Here is a 27,923-nt window from a genome sequence, read left to right on the forward strand (position 1 = left end):
AGTGGCGCCCGACACCTTCTTCGAAGTTGGTGTCCTTAACCCACCAACAGGGGTCATGAGATGCACTTGGACCATTTTCCCTGCCCTGGGAGACTGTGGTGACAAAATGAACTTAATGAACTTTTCAAAGGATGGTCCACTGATTAATTACTCCTGTGTATATATGTACATATGTATATATATATATATAGTAGTAGTGATTAATTAGATTGTATTGATAGATTGTATTGATAAGGTTTAAGTATTCAGTGAATGTCATATGATAAGGGGTGGAATGTCCTGGTTTTGTTAAAAACAAGTTTCTCTTTTAGTGAATTTTTGCCTGTCAGCCAAAGCCTTCATGTCAGCTGCATTTTCCTGGAGAACCAGACACATGTTTTGGTTAAACCCAGCAAGGGAATGCAAACTTATTGACAAGCACGGATGGACATCTCGCGAGGGGGGCAACGAGAAACTGGTGATCGAGAGACTGACCAACTGTGTATAACATTCCATTCACGTGAATACTTCATATAAAAGCGGGAGATCACGAGGATCTCGTCCCTTTTCCTTCCCTTTTGCCTTTTTCCTTCCCTTCTGCTCATGGCCGACATCAGGAGAGGACCTTGCTGGTCGTCCCTGCGAACGGAGGCCAGTGAGAGACTGAATCCAGCTCCGGTTGGCTACAGAGTCTGATCCAGGACTTTGGGTGCTGGCTCTGCAGTTGCTCAGACTTACAAGATGGGTTTTGTATATTTGTATTATTTTCTCTGTTCTTATCAGTAGCATCAGTAAAACATCTTGAACTTTTCCAGCTCTCTCCCCTCTGTGCTTCTTCCCCTCCCGATCGCCTGTGCTGAGTGGGAAGGGGGGAGAGGGAGGGGCAAAAGGGGAAAGTGGGGGGCAGAGGAGGTTGACAACACATCTGGCAGGGTTTGATTGTCACCCCGCAATCTTAACCCTCGACACTCTGTCTACAACTACCTAATAGGGAGTTATAGAGAAGACTGAGCCAATTTTTTTTGGAGGTGTATAGCAAAAGGACAAGAGGTAACAAACTGCAGGAAGGGAAATTCCAACTGAAATAAAAATATATCAGCTTCACCGTGGAGTGGGTTTAGTGGTGTGACAAGGGTCGGAGAGGTTACGGGAACTCCAGTCATGGAAACATTCAAAACTTGGCTGATCAGCCTGACCTGACTTTGAAGCCAGCACTGCACAAGAAGGGTTTGGACAAGAGAGTGTGAGCTAAATTATGAGTTTATGAAGATTGAATGAAAGTAACACATGGAAATGCATTCCCGGAGTCCAGAGCTTCTTTCACACTCAATTTCAGGAAGAAAATTGTGTTCCCGTAGGGACAAACAGGATATCAGGAGATCTCAAAAACTCAAGAATATTTAATGTGAAGGAATAATCAAGAATGAATCCAAAAGGTAAGGAAGGATTTCAAGAAAAATTGGACCACTATTTCAATAAACATTATGAAGCCCAGGAGCCAGACTCCCCCACTCCTGAAGCCACGTGATAAACAAAACAACACCTGAGCTCAGTCGCTGCTCCTGCCCCAGCATCCAGACCTGGCAGGACATTTCCTAATATCCCACAACCTGAGCACCTTTCAAGCAGGTTACAGTTAAAATTAAAGCTTCCCATGGAAATGCTGCTTTTCTCTCTCTGCCTTTCAAAGCACAGATTAACTAGAAGTCAGGAGTTAACACGACCCACATCTAACATCAAAAGCTGCTGATGTTTAGCTGAGCATAAGTGACAGGTCTGATTCTTTCTTGGCACAAAAGAGTTATTAACTTTTTCAAGGCCCTGTTTTTGCATTTCCCACTACGTCATTACTTCAGTTCTTGTGTGATGGACCAGACCACAAGGCACCAAACTTTCAGTACGTACTTAGGAGAACAGGTGTTAAGAAGGACAGCAACAAGTTACAAACCGGGGTTCTACAAGAGTTTATGGTGTTCCAAACCTCTCGATTTGGCTGCTGAGAACCTTCTCAAATTTTACTAATCAGCCTTAAACTCTGAAAGGCTCTTTGAGCAGTAATATCTACTGCTTCAAAGTATGAGATTTCAGGGGAAAAAAAAGTCTCTCCGTTGTTGGAAGAAAATATTTCTAAATCTGAACAACTTCCCCTTGGTACAGAACTGGCTCTGGTGGAAATTCAGTTTTAGCAATTAAGTCAAAGCTGGGTTTGATTCAATTATCACCTTTTTAAATGCCACCCTTCATGCACATACTGAGCATCTGACCATCAAGAAGCTAAGAGGACATGCCAGTACAGGCCAACCAGCTAAGCTGGATCTAACTTCAGGGCCAGTAACCCACTAACTATCCACCACCTGCTTCAGTACAATAAAATAATTTGCCTGTGTGGTGGAACAGTGCCATTAATCCCCACATTTACACGTGTGGAACTGAGGCTCCCAAAGATGAGCGCAGCTCCATCGCACTCACCATCAGTCATTTAAGTGCTGAAGTCGGAAGCCCAAAGCTCCCTTCAGCTGGTCCCTTCTACAGCCAGAGGGCGTTTCAACCCACCCCAAACCTGCACATCCATCTGGAACTACTCATCCCTCCCCGCTGACCACAAGAGGCTGGAAAGTAACTAAGCTTCTCAAAGCCATGGGCAATGGTTCTGGAATCCATCCAAAACTAACAAGGAATTAAGGAATGGCCTAAGGTCACCCACTTTACTCAGGGCACACATGTGCTGTGTCATTTTTAGGTAGGAGACTGCATTCTGCCCACCAGAGCTAGAGGAACACAGCTCCGCAGCCTCTTGTAGCATCGGGACAAGCTTCAAGTCCCACAGGACAGCAACTGCACTTACTTGGAAGATATTGGAGAAGTCTCTCAAGTTGAAAATGTAGTGGAACTTGATGGCTGTTGGAAGGAATGTAGCGGCTACTTTCTGGTGCAGTCCCAGGGCAAGGGCAATCAGCTGCTGAGCTGATTTTTGCACAGCTCCCGAGAAATTTCCACTTGTCAGGTGCTGCGTTAAAATGGTGCTATAGATCCTGGACAAGGCATCCTGCCCAGGGATGGACAGCGCGAAGACACAGAAGTGACGCTGAGGGAGAGAAAGGAAGGCATGGAAAGGTCAGAGAGGTAGAAAAACACCTTTCAAGCAAAATGCCCTTGGGGATTTGCTGTGATAATCTCATCTAGGCTCCCTTTCCCATGAAATGCTGGACCAGACGATCTTTTGAGGTCCCTTCCAACCTGGGTTGTTCTATGATTCTCTGATTTGCAGTCCACCTGAACAAGGTTATTTCCCTCTCCCAGTTTGCCAGCAGAGCTCAGGTGGGAAGTGACATCACTCTGCTCACTAAACCAGGGATTTTCAACTGCATCTCACCAATGCTACACTGGAAGTGCAGTCCATTGAAGAGCCAAAGGGCTCTGAAGGTCCCACCGACCTCTGACAAAGCCCAGTCACTGTCTCTATTAAGAGCAGCCCCTGGAAGGTGCCATCTCCCAGAGGACCTCTTTACTAATTTGGAACTTGCAAAGTTGCCCATGGGACACTTCATTTTAACTCCACACCTTGCTGAAGAGGAGCCAGGGTCCAAGCTGACTCTGGTCATTAGGTTTCTCCATGATGAAATGAATTTTGCTCACTGCTACCCAGTCCCTCCATCGGTTGGCAGCTCCCAAAAATCAAAGTCTAATGTTTAAGATCTCTTCCCAAATCTTCTGTTATCAGCAGCGCTTGAACTGCTTTTTGTTTGGCTTGGGGTTTTTTTGTTCGGTTAGGTTTTTGGGGGGATTTGGTTGGTTGGTTGGTTTTGGTGTTCTTTGTTTTGTTGGTTTTGTTTGGTTGCTTGGTTTGGGGTTTGTTGGGGTTTTTGTTGTTGTTGTGTTTTGGTGTGGCTTGGGTTTTTTTTTAGTTTTGTCTGTTTTCTTCGTTTGGGTTTCTCCCCCACACCTCTTTTTACTGACAGCTGCAGCAGACAATTCTGGAAAGCAGGCGGCGTTAATGCACCATGCTTCAGAGCTAAATACGAGCTAAATGAAGGCAAAATCTGCCTGTACGGACCAGAAGGTTGTCCTGAAAGTAGGTGTTAAGCTGGCTGGCAACTTTTGACTTCCTCCTCCGACGGAGCTGCAGAATGCGAGGAAAAACAAACAAGGGAATAAGGGACCCAGTTCGGTGCTTCACTATTAGGAATCACAGTCACTCGACAGATTCGTGCCATTTGTACTGATAAAACAACAGCAGGATCTGCCAGTGGTTCTCCTCTAACCTCACGTTTAAATGATCCACCCAAAATAAACCCAGCGATGCACCTGCCGTTGTGCAGGGCTTTACCTGCAGCCGAGGGTTGATGGTGAAGCTCCCCGCCGTCGGGTTCACGCACGACACATACTGCACGTCCGTGATCTCCTTCAGCGACAGCTTGGTCCGGTCGTACCTTCGGGCAAAACACAAGCAGCAGCACAGTGACCACGGCCACTGCCTCTCTCAGTACGTGTCCCTGGGCTGCCAGAGGCCGCTTGTCTTCAGGGGGTCAAATTCTGCGTCTTGCCAAGATGAGGCCCAGGCCCAGGTTGCCGGCCTATCTGTACACGGCCTGGCACACGCGAGTCCTGCTCCTGGTGGAAATCCTTCAGCTTCAACAACCTGTAGCTAATATTTCTATCAGTAATAAGCACTGAGCAAAGCCCCTGGGCCATACTCTTCACTTGCATGGAAATGGCAGAAAACAGCAGGAGTGTCTCTGGTTTGATCCCAACCCGGGACAGGGTGTGAGAGACTACAAGGGTGACTCTCAAACACTGTGGCAAACCCAGCCCTGCAACACCCAGTCATGGGAGACGGGCCATCGTGAGCAGGTGAATGGTGATTTACATGTCAAGGCCGAGGTGACAGCCACAGACAAAGGCTGGGTGACACAGGCAGTGCTGTGTTGAAGGACACGCAGCCTGTGCGCTGACAGGCCCGACACGGTGTCAAGGCCCAGGCTGAGAGACCCTCCGGGCCTCCCCCATCTTCCACAATCACCCCCAGTGACGCCTGCACAAAAGCCCAGGTGATCCCGAGGGCTATAAACCCTATAAAACCTGTGCCAGCACGGGCAGGGTGCCACCCTGGGGACCCTTCCACCCACCGGGCTGACCACGGGAACCGAACCACACACCACAGGGTGCTGAACCCTGACTACAGACCCAAGCATTCCTGCATAGGAACTGGACCTGAGACTACAAACCCCTCAAACACACCACGGAGCCCTAAGGGTGGTGAGACCTTTCCTTTCCCTTTCCTTTTCCTTCCCTTCCCATTTCCTTCCCCCTTCCTTTCCCCTTCTTTTCTTCCTCTCTCTTTCCTTCCTATATTCCTATTTCTTTGCCTTCCTTTTTGTGAGTAATACAGTAACATAAGGTTTAGAGCCCCACTTGTGCCACAAAACTCTTTCATGTGAATCTTTTCGCTGCTAAACTGTTTATCGATTGAGCTTAAGTAACATAAATCCTTCTCCCACTGAGTCATTTGCCAACTGGACCAAGCTACAAAAAATAAAGGTCTTTTGTTTGTGGACCTTCAGGATTGTATGTACTTTTTTCCAACCCAGGGGACTGACAAATCTCAGTCACACTTCCCGCAACCATAGCGCCAGGTGGGACATGACAAGGGTCAGCAGGCTGCTGCTGCCGGGGGAGGACAGGGAGTCCTGGGCTCCCTGGTTTAAGAAGGACAAGGAATTACTGGAGAGAGTCCAGCGGTGGCTACAAAGATGCTAAGGGATCTGGAGCACCTTTCTTGTGACAAGAAACTGAGAGAGCTGGGGCTGTTGAGCTGGAGAAGAGAAGCTGAGAGGGATCTGATCAATGGATCAATATCTCAGGGTGGGTGTCAGAGGATGGACCAGACTCTGTTCAGTGGTGCCCAACGCCAGGGTGAGGGGCAGCGGGCACAGACTGAAACACAGGAGGCTCCATCTGAACATGAGCAGAAACTTGTTTGCTGGGAGGTGCCAGAGCCTGGCCCAGGCTGCCCAGAGCGGGTGTGGAGGAATTGAAAACCATTCCAGTGGTTAAAATTCAGACAGTCAAGAAAACACACCTTCAATGAAAATAAAGAAATAATGGGAAGGGTTATTAGAATGGAGTCGTGAGACAGGTAAACTGAGCCTTGGCAGCTAGGAAGTGTCAGGTAGTCTGTAAACCCTGCCGTACTCAACCAATGGGGAACTGGGGAGGGAATTTGCAGTTGGGATTAGGGGTGGATATAAGCAGTGGCTTTTTGCCCTGTTTTGTGTGCCTACCTTTAGGTGGAACACCCAACCTTGCAAAATCGTTAATAAAATATGCTTTGCTGAGAGATCCTACCTGAGCCTATTATATTGGTGAGATGATAACTTCCTGCATGCAATACAGTGCCCAGTGGGCACTGCTGAGCACATGGGCAGAAGGCCTCGATGTGTCTGGGAGGGGACCCATGGCATGCTGCATCCCCCCGCACCTCGCTGCATCCCCTGTACGTTGCTGCATCCCACCGCACCTCGCTGCATCCCCTGTACGTTGCTGCATCCCACCGCACCTCGCTGCATCCCCTGTACGTTGCTGCATCCGCCCGCACCTCGCTGCATCCCCTGTACGTTGCTGCATCCCCCCGCACCTCGCTGCATCCCCTGTACGTTGCTGCATCCCCCCGCACCTCGCTGCATCCCCTGTACGTTGCTGCATCCCCCCGCACCTCGCTGCATCCCCCATGCCTCACTCCATCCCCCACACCTCGTTGCATCCCTCTGCGCCTCACTGCATCCCCCTACTCCTCGCTGCAGCCCCTTGTGCCTCCAACGCTCCCTCGCAGCTCCCTCACCCTCTATCTGCCTGACTTCCCTGACACCCACAGCCCAAGATTTCTGCCTCCGCTCCACTGTCTCTGTTCCTCGGAAGCTTTTGGCAGAGCTCAGGCATGCACACAGCTGAGGAGAGTGGAAATTGCAATGCGTCCCTGCCCTGTATTCCCTGTGGAGAGATGCAAATATTCATGTCCCACACAGAGCTGCTGGCTAAAGTGTAAAACACACCAATCTCCTTCCAAAACAGTCACTGCTTTTCCTTCAAATCACCTCTGCCTAGATAATGGTTGTTTGCTGCTGCCTGACAGAAGACAATGTTAGGTGCTCACAGCAGGGGGTTCACCCCAGCTGAGGCCAAATCCACAGCCGCCTCTGCTCTCAGCGTCGCGGGGCAGCAAGGCCGAGCATCGCGCTCCCCTCGCAGGCTTTGCACTGGGACCACAGTCACAAGCCACAGCAAGAGCAGAGCAAAGCTCCTCTCAACCCAGCTATGAGTAAGCAATCAAGCGGTATTAAAGAAGCGATGGACAACGTCCTCGGACACACGGTGTGAACTGTGGGGTTGTCCTGTGCAGGGACAGGAGCTGGACTCGATGATCCTTGCGGGTCCCTTCCAGCTCAGGACGTTTTGTGATTCTAAGTGAATTTGTTTGCTGGGGACAGGGGAAGCCCTGAGGGTGCTCAACTCTCAGTTCACCCAGAGCCTCCCAACCAGCTCTAGCCCAGCAGTATGCAATGGGAAGAGGGACCCACGCTTTGAGATTCTCTCAAACCCACTCCCCAGCACTGGAGCTGAACAAAAAGGTCTCCGACAACCAAGCCCAAGCAGGCTCCTACCAGTGGCCGTAGTCCAGGTGCTGCCGGATCAGCGTATGGGGCTGCACTGTCCCGTAAGCGTCCACCTCGGGCATGTTGAGATCATCAATGAAGTACACGAGCTTCTTGGTACCTGGAGGGCCATAATTCCTACCAGCCTTTTTCTCCAGAGGTTTCTCAAGCATACCTGTAGGGAGGCAGAGGTGCAAAGCTCATCTACTGGGAGAGCAACTGCTGCAAAATAAAAATGATTTCTCAGCCCAGCTCAATGCTGTGCTGTGTGTAGCTACAGCGGCCCCTCAAGGAGCTGAGATGTCCCCCAGCTGCAGCTGTATGAGGAGCAGCTGAGGGGCCTGGGGGTTCAGCTGGAGAACAGGAGCTGAGGGGAGACCTTCTGATCTCTGAACTGCCTGAAGGGAGCTTGGAGCCAGGGGGGTCGGGCTCTGCTCCCCAGGAACAAGCGCCAGGAGCAGAGGAAACGGCCTCAAGTTGCACCAGGGGAGGCTGAGGCTGGATCTGGGGAACAATTTCTTCCCCAAAGGGCTGTGGGGCATTGGAACAGGCTGCCCAGGGCAGTGCTGGAGTCACCAGCCCTGGAGGGTTGGACAGACGTGGAGATGAGGTTCTCAGGGACTAGAGTGCTAGAGCTGGGTTACGGTTGGACTCGATGATCCTGAAGGTCTCTTCCAACCAAACTGATTCTATGATTCTACAGTGCAGCTGGGAGCCCTGCAGGGACCCTTGGTCAGCACTTTGGTTTGACTTAAATCAGAAAGCTCTCAACTCTTCCTTCCAAACAAAAATACAACAAACTTCGTCTGCTACAAAACATGTCTACCTCAGAGCAAACAAGAGCTTTTCATGCAAGATAAAGCCTTTTGAATCTCTTCTGCATAATTTTTTAAACGAAATCTTGCTTGCAGAGGTGGCTGTGCCAGAGCAGTGAGCATCCCCTGCTGCCTGCCCCGGCGATGCGGCAACTGCAGCGTGGCCAGGGCAGCAGGCACTGGGCGCTGCGATGGAGAAAGGGAGATGGATGCTGTGGGCACAGAAGCCCACGAGCAAAGCTGCTGGTTTTGTGAATATATGCATCTTTTACCCTGTTAGACAAAAATAGGCGATCTCAGGGCCAAATTCCTGGACATCTTCAGAACAACCAACATGACACTTTTATTTAAATGCATCAAATAATCATAAGTTCCCTGATCTTCTCACCAGCGTTACCCAACCCTCCAGATAATGTGACAAGACTTAATTCCAACACGAGCTGTCAAATTACCACCTAGTTTCAAGTAGGGTCACGCACACGCAAAGGAAAGCACGGAGAGAACAGTTTCGCATTTCAAAGCCTTGGAAGACTTTAATTTGTTTTAGCAGAAGGCTGGGGTCATATGTTGCTCTAGCTCATAAAACGTGGGGAATATTTATAATCCTGGGCTGATATTTAATAAAAATCACCCCACGTCGCTGCACATCATGTTCTATAGGTTATTGATTCCTCTGATTGCAGCCCAGGCAACCTTTACTGTCTCAGTAAGTGGAAAAGCAAACGGAAGCAACGCTCCTCTGCCCAGACCCCGGGTGGGTTTTCTGCCCTGTGCTTACTCGAAGAATTTGTTTCATTAGCAGTTTTGGGTTGGCAACAGACCTATAAGGTGCTATAAAGCAGCACACGGTAAGTAGCAATTCTTTGTAATTAGGGAAGACTGGCAAATGTAAACGGGACTGGGAGTTTTTTTAAGCCATTTATTATCACATGCAAAAGTTGTTAAGGAAGATTTATATTCCGTTGGTTTGTTTCAGATCACAGACCTTTCAAAACGCTGGGTTTTTCCTGCTTGGGTGCACTGCAGACAGCTCGCCTTGCTCACCACTCAAAACGCAGCTGATTTCTTGTCACAGACAGTTGCTGCACAAAGGAATGGATTGTGCTACGAAAAATGATGAATCTTTCCTCAGCGGAGCCTCTCTCCCCGTTCAATAAAACCACAATATTTGAAATTTCTAGTAGCAAGTTAAATTAAGTGTTTCAAATAAGCATTTAATTTAAATTTAATTAGTCCCTAATTAACATATAAAATCAGCCCTTTTTGAGGTTAAACAAGTACGCAAGAGATTCATCACACTGAAATGCAATTACTGGGGATCAAGTGACATGTTCGTGGAAGTGGTATTTTAATTCAAAGCCGTATCTCACAATAATAATAAGGGGCGGTGTGTCTGTGTGAGATCCTGACACATACTCAAACCAGCACCTCAAAGAAACAGCCTGGACACCTCGTACCTTCTGGTTGGTGAGCAAGGGAGAGGGAAAAAAAGAACCCAAACAAAAAAAACCACAAGATTTATTGCAATTTCTCTGAATGACAGAAGTCAGGGCTACATCTGATGGAGGGGCAGAGGCCCAAGAGGGCACGAAGCAGAGCGAGGCCCAGGGCAAATGCCACAGAATGTGGTATTTAGTCACAATAAACTACAGAAAATCCCCAAACTGGCCCCAGGTTCAGGCAGAGAGAGTGTTGGGCTCCTTTTAACCCCTGTGCACATGGCGCTTCTGGAAGCCACAGGATGCAGGGATGGGTTGAACAACAACTCTGCTTCCCCTAAGGGCTGCATCTTATACATCTCTGCAGCAACAGGCACCTTGTCTAAGGAACTACTGGAACTCAGGTTAGGATCTTTTTTAAGTAAGAAAAAATCCAAAATTACTTTGTGCCCATGTTTTACAAATTTAAAGATGTGCCTGCTGGGGAAAAGAATAAAGCAGCCAAGTGACAAACTACACAAAAAGGGACAAATTAACTCTAAAAAATGAGCAGCAGGGATCCAGGCCAAGCAGTATAAATCATGCTTCTCAATGCAAATCTCACCACCACATCTTCATCCACACACAAGACAACTTGCTCCTCTGTGCAGGGGAAGAAAATCACTGACTCAGCCCACAGCTCATGACCAGGGACACGGTGCCAGGTCTGCCTGTACAAATAACACCTGCACACACTCGCCCATCCAGCTGGAGACAAACGGCTGCACATTCACAGAATCACAGGATCCCAGGCTGGTGGGGCTGAAGGGCCCTCTGCAGATCCCCCAGTCCAAGCCCTGCTCACGCAGGGTCACAGAGCAGATCACACAGGTGGGTCCAGGCGGGTTTCAATGTCTCAGTGAAGGAGACTCCACACCCGCTCTGGGCAGCCTGGGCCAGGCTCTGGCACCTCCCAGCAAACAAGTTTCTCCTCATGTTCAGATGGAGCCTCCTGTGTTTCAGTCTGTGCCCGTTGCCCCTCACCCTGGCGTTGGGCACCACTGAACAGACTCTGGTCCATCCTCTGACAGCCACCCTGACATATTGATCCCATTGATCAGATCCCTCTCAGCTTCTCTTCTCCAGCTCAACAGCCCCAGAGCTCTCAGTCTCTCCCCATAAGAAAGAATCTCTAGGTCCCTCAGCATCTTTGTCCCCCACCCAGGCAGCTGGACAGACAGACAGACAGACAGACAGACAGACAGACAGACAGACAGCTCAGCCCATTTAGCAGCTCAAGGGCATTTTGCAGAGACCCCAACACAGGGAAAAAAGCAAAGGGGCACCTGGGAGGGAGGAGGGAGACTGCAGCCATCACACACTAGCAAGACCCAAAACCCTTCAGACCTGCCCCAGAAAGCTGCCGTGACTCCACGACACAGCCCCAGGTGACACAGCGTGGGCTGAGCCTGTGCTGTCACCTCTGCGAGTGGATCAGTCCCACAGGGCAACTTTAAACTCTGACACCTTCCTTAAAACATCTGCAGTGTCGGGAGCCCAGCAGAGCACAGACAGGGGCTGTGATGCTCATGGCCGTGAGCGTGTTCGCCCCAGGGCCACCTGGCCAGGAAAAACCCACATGGTGAAGGTTAAAACCTTGGTCTCACTGGTGCTGGTCCTGTAGAGGGAGTAAAGGGATTTCAGGACACTTGGGTCAGACCAAACTCCATAAAGGAAGTTATTTTGGTTTACAGTGACCCACAGCTGTTGTTCAACTCAAAACAAGCAAGGTTGTTTCATTCCTGATTAATAAATACATGTAGAAAATTATCCTCTCTCTTTAGGTCAACTGAAAGTGAAAATACCATTCCAAAATGAGTCACTTTTCAACAATTCCCTCTTTCTCTTCATCTGTGAAAAGACTACACAGCAGAACTGACCTTATCCTGGTCTCAAACTTCATCTTTCACTGATGTGCCAAAACCCTCATCAAAGATATTCTCATGGGCTTCCCCAGGTCAGAGCCTCCCAGGGTCAGCAGCCGTGTCCCCTGGGGAGGTGGGATGTGGCACCCGCTCCGTGGGAGCACACGGGGCTGCATCAGGATGCGGGGGACAGCCCAGGAACCAGCAGCACCTGCACATCCCCATTAGCACTGTCCTCACCGACAACTGGGATGCAATTCCCATCATTGCACTCTGAGGACAGCTTAGATCCCAGCCAAGCAACCCATTCTATTCAGCACGGGCTTAAATTCAAGCGTATTAAAGACACACCTCAAGTCAAGTACGAGCTGTGTGCTGTAGAGAACAGCAGCAGATTTAAGTGTGTGCTTTGCACAGCCCTGAACCAGAGTCGTGGTGTTCAGAATTCAATCCCTCATGTTGGGAAATGCCATTTTCCATAAAACCAGGAGTCTGCGGACCAGTGAGTTTCACAGTGGGATTTAAGAGTCAGTGGGTGCCAGTGCAGTGCCCACAGTGCACACCCAGCTCCAAACCCCGACGGACACCCCAGGAATTTGGTGACCTGCCAGGCAGAAGTCCCACATCTCAGCCATTGTCTTACCTTGCAGCATGGCAGAGGTGGTGTAGTAGTTAAACGGGACCTTCTTCACCACATAGGCGTCTGTATCCAGTGAGCAGAGCTTGTCCCCCACCAGCACAGACTTCCCCGTGCCGGCGTTGCCCCCCAGCATCACGGGGCGCCGGCGCTCCAGGAGCCTGTCCATGAAGTACCGCACACGGACCGTCTCGGTGGTGGGCACCAGGCAAGCCTGAGAGGGGCAAAACGAGCAGGTAAGTGTACCCATCTGTGGCACCACCCCACTGCCATGTTCTGAGGAGACATCAAACTGGGAGAGCCAGGAATGAGTGCGGTGACCTGAGTTTCTAGATGGCGCTAGGAAGGGAACAATACACTGCTACCAACCATTCAAGTCAAACTATCTGTACAGACGAAACAATGACAGCGGGATGCTGAGAGCAACATCTGGATCTCCCCGCAAACACACATTTTGCTAAAATGGTAACAATTTTTACAAGTCATCTGCTCACTGTGGCACCTCTAAAAGGAAAGAAAGGCATAGCTGGCAAACGCAATTCACTACCTGCAGCAACTCTCATTTTTCGTCCAAATCATATAAACAACCCTATTTTCAGCCACGCAGAATGACGAGATGGTGTCTCAGGGACTTTGTCACTACGTTGTCCCACATCCTGCTTCTCTCTGCAGGCCAAACGCACCTCCATCCCGCACCCTGGGCACACCAGCCCTGGCTCATAGGTGTCTCTGAGCCTGCGCCTCATGTACATCACTCAGCTCTGGAAGATGGATGGAGGATGAGTCTTCACAGTCAAAGTACAGTAAAGAAAGATGGGTAATTGAGTTGTACTTCATAAAGAATGTGTCAAGGGTTTTGATTGTGGGGTGACAATACAACCATGGCAGATGTGTTGTTAGCCCCCTCTCCCCCACCTTCAGCCCCTCTCTCTCCCCCATTCCCACTCAGGACAGGTGATTGGGAGGGAAAGAAGGATAGATAGAAGAGAATTGGAAAAATTAAAAATGTTTTACTAATGCTACTGATAAGAATAGAGAAAATAATACAAAATATACAAAACCAATCTTGAAAGCCCCAGCAACTGCAGAGCTGGCACCTGAAGTCCTGGACTGGACTGTGCAGCCAACCGGAGCTGGATTCAGTCTGTCATGAGGCCTCAGTTCGCAGGGACGACCAGCAAGGTCCTCTCCTAATCTCGGCCATAAGCAAAATGGACGAGATCCTCGGGATCTCCCACTTTTATATGAAGTATTCACGTGAATGGGATGTTATACTCTGTTTGTCAGTTTCTTGGTCACCTGTTTCTCATTGCCCCTCTCGCGAGATGCGAATCTGTCCTTATCAACAACCTCACATTCCATTGCTATGTTTACCAAAACATGGATCTGGTTCTCCAGGAAAACGCAGCTGATATGAAGGTTTTACCTGACAGGCAAATTCACTAAAAGAGAAACTTGTTTTTAACAAAACCAGGACGGAATGCCATTCTTATTATGAAGTGCTTGACCTCGAATGAGACTTCAATTGAAATGCCTGCATACAGTCACTAAAATGCACGTGCTCTTCCCAGACAAAACACGTGCAAGGTTCACATACCTGTAAGGGCATTTCTGGATCAAATTCAAACTGAGGAATAAGTTTAGACCAAGGTTCAAACTTCTTCGTTTCTGGATCAGTGTAGAAGTCAAAGACTGTGCCCTGAGAGGGAAACTTGATAGTCTTGAATTCTGCCACCCACCACTTGCTGAACTCCACTCTGTAGTCCACAAGCTATAAGACAAAAAGTGGAGAAAATACACTAATCTGGATCAATTAATTAGTAATGGAGAATGTTATCTATCCCAGTCCACCAGAGCGGGATTAGTCCTTAAAATATATTCCACAGCATAAAGTTCTTATCATTTTTCCTGCTATTAAGCCTAATTTTTCATTTTCTTCATTTCTGCTCATCAGTCCTATTTATTCATCTAAATAATTCATCCTCTGTGTTGATCACTCTTGGTATGTCTGAGACTAGATAGATGGATCAATTTGAAAAAGAGAAATACGTGCCTATGACTAAACAGACCACTTGATTGATTCTTGGTGCCTACTTCTTCCAACAGACAAGGACACAACATCCGTCTACATCTGTGCTCATGGTCAGTCACAGCATGCATACCAAAGCCTTTCCTCATCAATCACACCACTCTATTCAGAGTGAGTTGTTGTCTTCTGGCTTCTTTTCAAGCCACAACGTTTCAGACAAGCAGGACTGCAGACACCAGCGTACCAAAGCAGCAGCGAGGGTCTGCCCCTTTGACCCCGCCGTGATTCTGCGCTGCCACATTCCCCTCAAAGCACCCGTTTCCTTGCTTTTCCCCATTGTATCTTTCTACACATGGAGATTTTGGAGCATCTGAATTTTTTCAACTGGGGTGACAGTTTTGCTTTAGATGCTGGGTCAGGACTCACAAAATGTGCTTAGTCCCCTCCTCTGCCCTAGGTCTCCTGTATGACATTGGGCCAGCCATTCTGCCCAAACACCTTCCCATGTGGACAATGGGAACTGGAGAGAGGTGGAGGGGAGGAGGAGAGGAAAACTGCTGTGAGAAAGATGTTTGTGAAATACCGGACGCATCATTTAGCCCGTTTTAACAGCACAGTTTGTTCCTGGGGTGTCTGCGGGTCTCTCCTCCCCATAGCCATACAATGTGGGGTCACCAACACATTGTCCATAGGCTGCTCGGCCTCCATAAGGAAACCTGGGTTTGTTGCTGAACTGAACCAAGTGTCCTCCATAAAGCCTCCTGAGCCACAGTCCCTCAAAAGACCAGTGGATTTGAAAAACACATTAACAGTATCCACGATTTTGCAGACTCGTGCTATTCAGAGAGGCAGAATCCCTGTAATTCTCCGTTCTCCTGTTGTTATAACTTCTCAGCAGCGGCAGCAGAGTCGCCCGCAGTGGAGCGGGACGTGCGTGCTGCTAAAAGCTTTCCCACAAGGGTGCCCTTACCCCCACAGCCAGACCGCCTGCAAGCGCGCTGTGCCGCGCTGCCCGCCCTCCCTGACCCCGCGGTTAAATGGAGCCACTCCAGCCCCAGCTCTATTGCCAGAACGGTGTGGAATTCAAACCACTTCCTTAATAAAAACCCCATATGGATTACCGCTAATTTCAGAGCCAGGAAATGGCAAATCTATCATCTGTTTTTATACAGGGGCCCCGCTACCCACCAACAAGCACCGAGTAGTGGGAAGCCTCCCAGACTGTTTCTCCTGACATTTCGGCCGCGAAAGGTCAGCGCGAAGGGCACCTTCGGTGGAAAGCAATAAACAGATTTTATATTGGATCATTTTTCATCAGGCTCCCCATTGCTCGGACTGCTGTACCCTCGCACTCTCAGCTCTGACATTTACAGAGCATCGCGGGCAGTAACGCACAGCCAGGCTCCCGGCGGAGCCTCCCGGAGGGTCGCTGTGCCTGCAGCTGCTCCTGCAGCCCACCCAGAGCCACTACCGCAGGCAGGAGCCCGGCCTGATGCACCCGAGACTGACTGTGCGGCACGGGGAACACAGCGGCCAGCTGCCACAGCACCGCACACCAGCATACTTGCGCTTGTACTGCTGAAGCAAAGACAAGTAGTGCTTCCCAGGCTTTATTGTGTTTTGTTTTGTTTCTTTAAGTCATCCTAGACTGGCAACACTAAGGCTGAGTATTTCCCAGCTGGCACATGGGAAATGGAGGCTCCACAAGGACCAAGGAAGCTGGTCTCGCACAGCTCATTCAATGGTCACAAGGTGTGATGGCACCAAGTGAGCACCCAGCTGAGCTGGAGCTGTGTTGTTCAGCACTTCCTGAAGCATCTGATCCTTGGCATGGAGCAAATCTGAAGAGACCAGCAGACACTCTAGGTCTGGCGTTAAGGTACATGAAAACACACAAAGAGACCCCTGGGAGCACTTGAGCAGCCATCAAGAACGGCAGTGCCTCCACCCGAGCTGGGGAGGGGTGTCTGGTGTTACATTCGTGGAGAGACCTCCCGCATAGTCCAGACAACACAGAGTTTGACACAAGCCCAGCGGAGATCAGACGTGGATCTCCAAGCCCTTGACAGCAGTGCAGTGTGGGCAGACCCAGACATCAGGACTACACACTTTAGATCTGAGGATAAGGCGTCCTCTGGCTAGGGGATGCAACCACCCAAGAGTAGGTGTGCCCCTGTGGCCACGAAAGTCAATGGCACCTGGGGTGCGTTAGGAAAAGTATGACCAGCAGGTCAAGGGAGGTTGTTCCTCCGGCTCTGCTCTGCCCTGGTGACAAAACACCGGCTGGTTTGTGCTATGTAGCACGTCTACCTGTGCAGTCAGAAGGCTGAAAGACTGCTCCACTGATACATCCATCTGATAAATCAGTCTTAATTTGATCACATTATGCACATCCACAGGCTTCTATAAGTTAACCTTATGTTTCTCCCCAGTGAAATGCATCTGCATAAGCAAACATCCCTCCACCTTTACCACTGACCCCTCAGCTGTTCTCCGGTGGTGTTACACCCTGGATAACGAGGCCTTTCGTAAAAGGAATTGTTGTGTTTCTAGTTTATTATCACCTATATGAGAGCCCCAGGAAAACAGCATTACTGGCATAGCACTATGTTTCAGAAAGTATGAAGAAATCAAAACAACACAAAACCACACAAACAAACTGTGTGAAAGATGCTGAAGAGGCATCTTCCGTCTTACCTGATCTCGAAACATTGATCCACCAAAGGCCCAGACGGCAGCAAAGACAAAGTAAAGTTCATAAAGCTCCTTGGGACAGTCAGGAGGTGTGTGCTCCTCTGCCAGGAGACATTCAAGGAGGCAGCACAACATCTGAACCATACTCTGTTCAGGAATGGGAATAATCTTCTTAAATCTAAGGGATGGAAATTAGAAAGCAATACGTCCATCACAACCCAGGAAGACTAGAAATGCTCTTTCAGAATACTGGCATTCTGCTTGTCAGCGGTACGTGTCCTATTCCCAGGTACAATAAAGAGAACACCCATTCTCACACTCAGACCCGCTGGCACCGGCACATACACAAGTAATAACAATAATCAGAAGTTTCAAGCATTTTAAAACTTTGATCTTCTTGAAAGAAGCAGAATGGAAGACTTGCTAAAGGCAATGATTTCCTGCGAGCACGATGAGTTCAAAAGCGGTCAAATAGAGGAGTAATAAAATAAACCCTTTCATCTTGCCATTTTACATTCATTTAAGCTACACTTACAGAATTCCAAACTAATATTGTAGCTGCACTGAAGTCCTCCATAAAGTAATTATAGCTATTTGAAAGGTTGGTTCTACGATTTCTGAATTAAGCAAGCTACCAAAACACTCAGCTCAGGGTTGCCTGCAGCTAATCCCGTGGATTTCACGCTCTGAGACAATGTTCAGCAAACAGAATGGGAAACGTCCGATTGACTTTGCTACCAACAGTCAAAACCAACTTGGTCCCACAGAGAGAAGTTCCCTAGCACAATGTTTAAGTCCTGATTCCAGACCCTTCTGACACATCCCCCTTTTGGCTGACATCTCCCATGCTCACTGATTTTTCTTTTGTTTTTAAAGGAAAGTGCAACTATAGGAAGCAAGTAGAGGATGGGAGATGCTCCCTTAAGTTTTCTGGGACTCTACTTTGGCCAGTCCTCACCACAGTATGAGAAAGAGAATGGTTTCACATGATGATAAGCAAGAACCACATGACTTCCCTGTGGACACTGCTTTAAAGCCAAATCAAGCCAAGAAGCACTAGGACCCTTCCAAATACCCAAGTTCTTAATGAAAAATAACTTGTGGAGTGGGCTCAGGTCTAGCCTGACACATCAGGAGGCTGAAAAGCTTTCTCTTTGGGATCTGCCGGAATTATTTTCCAAGAGATAGAGAGTTGATACAGGAAATACAATAAAAATCAAATCAAAATCAGATGAAAACCAGATCTGACCAACACGACACAGGCAGGAGCGTCACTTTGCCCACCTCGCCCTGCTGGTTCTCTGAGCTTAAGCCAATGATGCTCAGGGCTTCCAGGGGCAAGGAGGATCATGTGCAGCACAACCCAGCGCAGCACAGCTGGGCTGGACAGTGGCAGGGGTCCCCATGCCCTCACCACGGGTGACACAATCACTCATCAGATGGTACCTTGTTCTGAGGGTGTCCAGGCAAATGGGCAGGTACTTATCAAACAAAACGGTCAGGTTGGCTCTTTCGGACTGGATCTCTCGCCTGTCGATCCAGCTGCTCACTGGAGGATTCCAGCCCAGATCCGACGGGTTGATGTACAGGATCCCTTTAGGCCCAGGGTAAGAGAGAACATATAGTAAAGACATAGCAGAAACTGTTCCTTTCTTCCAGCAGAGTTTACCAGGTACTTTCACACAACTAAAACCCTATCAAATATGACGGGACGTCCCATTACCTGCCCCCTTTTCCTGCCCCACTGCAGAGTAGAAACATGAACAGTGAAGAAACTTCACCCTTGAAACCACGGCGCTTTTCATGACCTTGCCCTAAATTCAGAACATTGTCTTGTCTGAGCAGTTTCATTGCTCTGGGCCCCATTTCCCCATGTGTAAAACTAGGGGACACCTCCATTCCCTTCTCCCATACTTCATGCACTTCTTCAGAAGATCAAGAACTCTTTGAGACAGATACTGTCCTTCTCCTCATAAAGTCCATGCAAAGGGCTTTGCACAACAGGAGCACTCAGCAACGCTGAAGCCATGATCACCCACCAACAGTCAGAGTGCTCTGGGTAAATCTCCAGGATGATGACAGCTCCACATGTGCATTTGGGGTCAGGATCCTCAGTTTGTCTGTCAGAAACCTGCCCTGTCCACCCACGGCCGCTGTGATCTCAGGTTGGGTACTTGCAACAGGAGTCAAGTTGGCCAACAGAAGACTGGTTAATGGCACTAGATCCTCCTGGGTTCACGGCAAATCCCAGTGCGGAGCTCAGGCCAGGACTCACCCGCTCGGGACACGGTTGCTGGGGTGGCTGTGCGCAGGTGGCTGATCTCAAACACCAACCGCATCGTTGGGTTCAGAGGGATTCTCTCATTGCTCGCCAGGGTCAGCACCTGCATTGGGCAGACAGACAGACAGAATGACATCTTCCCCAGGAACAGGAATGAAAAGCATTCAGCACTTTGCACTAAAAAGCTTGGTTGCTGCCAGCACAGTTCCTTGAGGGAATGCAGCTGATTTCCAGCAGGTAGTAGAACTGTCTTCCATGACTCAAAGGAACAGCACTCCCTTCGAGCGGCGGAAAAAGGTGTGGAATTATGACCCCACCCTATTTTTGAAGGGCCTGGAGTTACAATCAGGACATCTGTGATTATCCACGAGCCCAGTTCCAGGAAGGGAAATTACAATGAAACCATGATTTGAGCTATTTCCCCTCATGCACCATTTTCTATATGTGATATTGTTTGGTGTATCTGAAGAAACACAACCGCATTATTCTAGGAGGTGTTATTTCAGCATCTGCATTTTTAGGCTGAACCATGCCATGCAGTCAAAGAATATCTCCTTCTTTAACTTATATTCATTACCTTATTATCATCCATCACAGTATTAAGAGACTCAATCCACATTGGATCAATATCTCCATCTAGTACCATCCACTTGGGACCGTCATGCGTGATGTTGGCCAGCTCTCGCATGATTGATGAAAACAGGCCTGGGAGGGTGACAGGAAGATGGTGATGAACACTGAACTTGACACCTGCTCTAACGGTTTTCTCCAGCAACACAGTAAAAATTACTCTAATTAATGCTTTCCTCTCAAACATGCAAAACTCTATGTGCCTATACGTAAATATTACTATATCACAATACGGTTCTAGTTTGCTTTAAAGTGAAAAAAGGGTTATCAGTTATCACTACTGAAAATGATTGCAGACCTACGCACGAGCTTCATTCCCACCGAGAATCATAAGGGATAAGAAAAATGTAGAGTAGCTACTCAAAGGCAAAAGGCGGCATGAGTTATACAATGCAGAGAAAACCACCTGAATATGCCTAGGAAATCCTTATAAATATTTTTTTGTGGCTCAAAGTATATCAGGGCAATCAAGATGCATTAAACGCTGGGTCATGGCTTTAGTGAGACTGAGGGGAGAACAAGCACAGAATGACATTGAATGACAGAACAAAATGTTGGTAAAATCAAGGAGAGAGAGGATACAGAGTCTCAAGGGGAGTAAATAATGAATGTTAAGAAGACCACGAAGGCTGGGAATAGAGCAGCAGCACTGCAGAGCAAATGAAAACTCCACAAAACTATTGCTCTCCTCTACATGTGAAAATACCTCGGGAGATGCTGGTCTTCATGAAAAAACATCAGGCAAACATTAAAAAAAAGCCTCTCTTCCAGTGAATTGTGACAAGAACTCTTTTTTTTTTTCTTTTTTTCTCCAGGACAAGCTATTTCTTTGTGATCCAGATCAGGAACAGCTAGTGGCACCATCTGACTGAAGACAAAGCTTGTGCTCAGCAAATGCAGAACGGCTCACCTGGAACAGGTGTGTGATCCCGAGACCGGGTCAACAAAAATAACGCTTCAGCGCCTCTGCCTCCAGCCAGTTCCTTACGTGTTGGACACACGCCTTGGGAACCACTCCGACATTATTAGCATCAGAAACAGTTGCTGTCTCAGGGCATCAGGGCTTCCCTCGGATACACCGCGGCAGCGGGGAGAGGAAAGCGCCTCTGTCCTGACCTTGTGCATCCACAGCACACGGCTCTCTTGGGGTTTAAAAGAAGAGTTTTGTTCTGCAAAGAACACTTTTGGGATTCCCATATGGGACCTTTTACCACCTAACATGTAGGACCTTTTCAACTTCTGATAATGTGACAGGATAAAACTGGGGAGCGGAAAAGCAGGGGCTGATCTGTAAGGGAACAGGTCACCTCTTGCTAGGCTGTGGTGAAGATTGCCTTGCTGGTCTTTGACAACATGAAACAACATTTTCAGGAATGGTTACTGCAGAAAATATCTGCCTTGAAAGCTCAGGGAGGAGTGCCACTATTTCATTTAAACCATCGCAGGCCAGAAACCACTGGACAGTCACCTGTAAAATGTCCCTCCTGCTGTTCGGTGTCACCGCTGCCCTCGATCTGCAGCCACTGCTGCAGCCAGTCTGCACAGTTCAGGCTGTACCCTGCACGTCCCTCTGCCACTTTGATTTAGGCTCCCTAATTACAATTAGAAAGAAATTAACCTGGCATTGGAGCAAAGCAGGGGGTCGGGAAGGGTCCATGGCGGGGCCAGGGGAGGTGGGTGGCAGCTCATCTGCTGCTGTGGATGATTCATGGTAATGTCTTCCCTCACCTCCCCCACACCTCCCAAACCCGCCGCACACGTAAATCGAAGCTGCCTTTATGTATCAGTCACAACCCAACATTTCCACTCCAGATTTTCTGTAATCTTCCAGCAAGTTTGAAATGTTCCTCAGGAGTAAGCAGGATCAACAGCTTGGCAAACGCTGGTGTGCTACAGAGATCGGGCAGCCATACTGAGTGGAAAAACTGACGTTAAGGCTGCTGTGCGTGCTATCAGCAATGAAAACCTGGGGATGGGACATTTTTTGGGGTCCCAGTGCACACCACAGTGCAGGAGGGACATCTCTTCCATCACTGGTCCAGCCAACTCCCAAAAACTGCCTGCCCCACTTAGGAACTGGTAAGTGTTGGTATTAATGGGCATTAAAATTATTCTTAGGGCAATAGGATCAAGTAGGCTTATGCTATATTTCCCATGTGAAGATCAAAGAGCTAAAATATCCTGTGTATCCTTTCAACAACAAACTGTCATGTGGCTGTAGGCAGCAGACAAGCACCTGGGCTCTCAGACCTGCACATGAAGAACCAGTCACCCTGCTGCTGCTCGGGAAATTCATTAAAAATACCCGTCTTTATCTACATATTTCAGACATGAAATGACATTTACCGTCTTTCCATTCTCTTGTTGCTGGGTTAATGATGCCAAAGAGCTCATCATTGGTGACTGCCTTGGGGTTGAGGTCTGTCCAGACAGGACGTCGCTTCATTATCTGGTAAGTCCTGTTCAGGGATCTCATCACCTGAGACTTGCCCGTGCCCGCGTTACCCACCACGCAGACAGAGTGCCGGACCGTCAGCAACTCCTCCAGCTGCACCACCTGAGAAAAACACTCCCAAATTTTAGACAAAGATGCCAAACTGAAGTTCAGGTCTATAAAATAGGTCCCACTGGGCCACCTCTTTAGAAAGACGTGACCCTGAGACACAAGCAGATTTGACAATTGAGTTTGGTCCAGCCACTCTAATCACAATGGGTGAAATCCTCAGCCTGCAGATAAACTTTCAGCGCTGTTTATACTTGACAACCACCACCTGATGAGGCCCTGCTCTCCAGGGGCTACACTTTCATGAGCCTACAAAAGTTGGCCCCTTTGGAAGCCCAGAGACTGATCCAGTGCTGACTTCAGGAGCAGGTGCAACTGCCTCAGACCCAGCACAGCTGACTGCCCTCCAGCGAGATCTGCCTGCAAGGACAATGCTGTGCAGAGCTCTCTTTGTAGAAGCAAAGCTGTTTGAGAAAACCCAAATGATTTGATGGCGACGTGGGTGTAGCAGAAGATCTCTTGGTCTTACTTTGAGCACAAAGTTGTCCTCAGCCTGCAGCCGGAGGTCCAGCACAGCCTGCCTCACAAACGACTCAAAATTCAGGTCACGCTTCCGAGGCACATCCAGTGCAGGGAATAGATCCCCAATCAGCCCCATAAACACCGGCACATCATCCGTCACAATCTTGGGGATGTTGAAGTCACGAAGAGAGCGCATCAGAACCTGGTCTTCGGGTCGCTCTGGGTCATCTCGCTTGAGGGAGCCAGCAACAACCAGCACTGACTTAATGGCACGCAAGCCCCAGTCGTAGTGATCCTACACCAGAGGAAGAAAAAAAAAGAGGCATGAGTTTATGCTTAGACAGTACCATGTAGGGTGAAGAACCACCATTCCCAAACTGCCAGACTAGTAAGCAATGAAAATACATCTAAATCTGTTATTTGCATTGTGGCCAGAGACCTTCTCCAGCCTGAGTGACCTGGTTTCCATCTCAGTAGGTGAGATTCCCGTCAGGGACAGTATTAAAGAGTCAAATAATTCAGCTGTTCAGACCATCACATGGGCTCACAGCTGGCAGTAAGACAGCAGCAGGATTTGCACTCCAGAGACCAAAGCAATTTGTTTCACCTAAATCATAAAGCACCTATAGCAAGGCCAGCCAGCCCCCTGCATCTGCAGGAGCCACCAAGGTGAAAGGCTTGTTAGTCCATTATGAGGCCCCAAAGACCCAAGTTTCTCCACCCTGCCCATCACAAGATGACAAGCCTGTTTGGTCTCAGAGGAGGTCCAGGAATAAGGGGTCAGTAAAGACATTGCTGAAAAAGTACCACAAAACGGCATGAGAAGAACTCTCAAGCCAACAAACAACTGTTCATATTTCTGTCCCGTTAACACCCTCCAGAGCACAGCTCGACAGCTGACTGCTCTGTGTGGGAGGCCATGGCTTCCACCAGGCCCCTCAAGGCACAGCACCAAGTTTCTGCGACAGAGCATATCCCACCCAGCCTCATGCTGGCACAGCCAAGATCAGGTTTGTATCATCAGGAATCCTGATTCAGGTCTCCTCTGGACCCAGCTTCGATCTACACAAATAATGACAAGGAAAAATCTGATTTGCTTTGCACTGACAGTAACTCTAACAAGACCTGGAACCAGCCTAAGGCTGAACTCAGAGAGGGACACCATAAACCCTTTGCAGGCAGGAGAATCAATAGGAAGAGACTGGAAAGCAAAAGGTCACTGAATACTACCCCAAACATGGTGTCATTTAAACTCACTGAAAGGTCTCCCATTAATGCAGCTGGTCAAATGCTTTTGTCCCTGCAGATGCTCCAGTAAAGCAGTCTGAAAATTTTATTGCTCCGATGATCACAGTATCACAGTATCACAGTATGTTTGGGATTGGAAGGGACCTCAAAAGATCATCTAGTCCAATCCCCCTGCTGGAGCAGGAACGCCTAGGTGAGGTCGCACAGGAATGTGATCACCAACCCTCTCCTCCCCCAGCAGCCAGTGCAAATGCAGTCATTAAATAAAAGCTGTGAAACGTTAGCCATGGAGCTGAGCAGCACAGTGCCATGTTTCTGCTGATTTTGGAGATTCATCATACCACTCAGCCACAGAACCAGGCTCACCTGCTTGGACAGGAGCTCTTTGCAGAGTTGGTAGAGAGTAATGAACTTCCTGGCTAACACCCGGGCCTCGATGAATCCCTCAGCCACCAACATAATTTCACAGATCAGCTCAAAGTCTGGCACAACCATCGCACACGGCCTAAAATGACAGGTGAGGAGGCATTGCAGAACAAGTATTTCTTGACTACAGGTCTTACAGGCAGCGCATTTGCAGCTTCATCTTCTAGGCCTTCTTTTATGAGCCAGGTCACCCTCTGCCTTCCCCACGACAAGGGACAGAGCTCCTTTGCCCTGCCTGTGCGTGCCCAGACCCAGGCCTGTTGTGCAAGGCTTAAACTACCTGCGAATGCCCTATGCAAGTGAATTCCCCAAGGACATGAGGTCGAGCCTGGATGTTCCAAAAGACAGTTTCTGCCAGGTCACAAACCCTGACCTGGACTCACCTGAAGAGAGCTTTTAAATTCTCAGGTAGCTCTGTTCGCCCTGCGTAACCAGGGTTCATGGTGATGAAAATGCCTACTGATGGTACTAAGTTGATGTCTTCTCCAAGAAAATTGAAGGATTTCTTCTTCTCCCGTATTGCATCCTGCACGCTCTTCACCTAGAAATCAAGACAGTACTATAGTATCAGCGTTCACTTATGAAAAACACATCAGACAACGGTGCTTCCTTCGTTACTCTTGGCCTCGTGACAAATGGGGCTAATCACTGTTTTATTTTTTACCGGCAGCACAAAGCTTTATACACTGTTTGGAGTACATCAGCATGGCAATATCAATTTCCCATCTCAGTCAAACTCTGGCAAAGCAGAAAAAAGAGCTGAAGAGAGTGGAAAGTCAAAATGCAAAGGAGTTGCAAGACTTCACACCTTTGCTCCATGAGACAATGATGAACGTGGGTCAGGAAGAGCAACTCAGGAGCGGGAAATGTCCCCAGCACTGCCTGCATTCACCTTGGCTTTTGACATCACCTGTGGGACACTGCTCAGCACATCTCACAGCAAAAACACCACCAAAGGCTCCACCATCTCTGAACCAGCCAGCCCAGCAGAGGTCTGATGTGTGAGAGAGACACAGGGCAGTACAGGTACCCACAACACAGCCAACACCCAAACGCACTCCCCAAAGTCTATCACAATATGGGCCCATTATTCCCTTTACCCATCTCACCTCTCCCCACACAGCGTTGCTCTTCAGGACATCCCAAAACCCTCCTGTGCCTGCTCCGTTCCCTGACCAGGCCCAGAGAAGGGGTAGCACCTCCCAATAAGCTTGGCCTCAGCTCAGTTGTAAACTGACCACTTGATATCACTTTTAAAGATTTTGGGACATCAGATGTTTGATTTAAAACCAAAACCAGAAGGCAGAAGCTGTAAAACCTCTCCTAACACCTTCACTCACTAATATTATATTGTTTTTTATATTTGCCTGATTGCAGCTTTGTTCTGCTCATTCCTCTCCTTCCGAAGAGTTCACCTCTCTGCAAACAGCACCTCAGCGAGGGGCAAATCTCTCTCTATTCACCGCTCTAACCTCACGACTGTTTGCCATCTCAAAGTAAAGCAATTAAAGGAATTTTTCCCTGTAAGGAACCATATCGACATCAGCTGCATGAGTAAGACAGCCAATTAAACATCGCCATGGTAACACTCCTAATAGCAGCCAGGAGACACCATGACGGAATGACGGCCGTGCCGCTTTCTTCAGCTGCCACGCTCCAGCCAGGAGCGAGGGAACCATCAGCAGTTGAGTCATTCCTGGGCTTCTTTTGTTCAGCTTCCCTTTTTATTTCAAGATCCTCAAAGACTTTTTTTCAATGACAACTTTAAACTAGGACCTGACGGAAGAGAAATTGAGAGGGAATGATACATAAACTCTTGTACCTGCCTGGGGCTTCTCTGGGATGCCACATAAGGTACCAATTATGAGTGAAACAGATGAGAAGAATGAGGAGTTCATGCAGGGGTTAAGAACAATGTCTTTGACCGAAACATTTACAGAAGTGTAGAAACTTCTGAGCTTTATATCTTTCTATAACACTGAGCCCAAAAGGGAGTCCAGGAACAATTCAGCACCTCAATCAGATATTAGGATCCTAAAACACGCACTCAGCTGACAGTTGGATCCTGAAGAACTTGGGCACTTTGGCACCTCAGTTTTCTGCACTGAAGCCCCCCAAGGCTTCCCCTGTATAAAATAATGCCAGGTTTCCTCATGGGCTGGTAAGAGGAGGGGAAGGAGGACGCGAAGTGACAGATTATATATATAAGCACGAGAGCACAGGACTTTCTGGCACGATGGGGAGGCCAGTCTCCCTTCCAGCCCTTCTCCAGGGATGCTGCTGCGCTTCACACGAGACTCACCAACACAATGCACTGAGCAGCTAAACTACAGAGGAGATGAGAAACCATTCGCCAGGGGAAACACCCATGCCCAGCTGGGCACCGCTCCAATAGCTCTGTCCCAGGTTTAATCCCACGGTGTCAGGGTACCCTGGGCAAGCGCGTCAGCAAGGGCCGCAGATCTGCCCCAGATTCCAGCTCCCGAGTGTCACCAGCTGACACTGGCTTTTGGGAGCACCACGGGGCTGCACACATTCCTCCAAGGAATGGTGCCAGTTGGCCAGGAATACCTTCCAAAGCCACTTGGCAGAGCTGTCGTTACAGACACCAGAACTAAATCCACAGCCATATAGTTTTGGAGACAGGTTAAGAAAATTAATCCTGAATGTATTCCCATTTCCTGAGTATGACACACAACCTGTGCCTGACCAGGGGTGATAAGGAACCCCCAGAAGTCCAGCGGATCTGCCCCAAACACCCCTCTTCCCCTCTGTGAAAATTATTCCCTACATTGCAGACTGAGCAGCCGCAAGTCAAGGCAGCTTCTCTGTCTTGAAACGATGTGCTGCAATTATCTCACAGCAGATTAATGACACGAGTGCTTTCCTGAGGAGGAACAGGTACAGAGCCATGGTGCGTAGTGGTCTGGGAAAAGATGCTACAAAGAATTGTCTTGGCACAAATGCTGTAACTGGGGCAAGAAAAGTGACAAATATCTTTGCAGCACGTAACTGCGACATCTTGGCAGTGCTGTGATATTCATGTGATTAATCTTGAGATCTAATCCCACACCTGCCTACACACAGAACTGAAACCGGCAATATGCAATTGCCATTTTTACCCTTGCTCCAAAGACTGCAGAATGGCTCTGCTCTGTTTGTATTTA

At 48.6% G+C, this 27,923-nt stretch overlaps 1 pseudogene; it reads right to left on the reverse strand.

Moving 5' to 3' along the window:
- Positions 1 to 1,361: 1,361 nt before the first annotated feature.
- Positions 1,362 to 27,923, reverse strand: part of LOC136113000 (dynein axonemal heavy chain 9-like) — a 76,176-nt pseudogene continuing 49,614 nt past the window's right edge.

This window comes from Patagioenas fasciata, unplaced genomic scaffold (assembly GCF_037038585.1).
Source record: "Patagioenas fasciata isolate bPatFas1 unplaced genomic scaffold, bPatFas1.hap1 Unplaced_17, whole genome shotgun sequence".
Classification (NCBI taxonomy): domain Eukaryota; kingdom Metazoa; phylum Chordata; class Aves; order Columbiformes; family Columbidae; genus Patagioenas; species Patagioenas fasciata.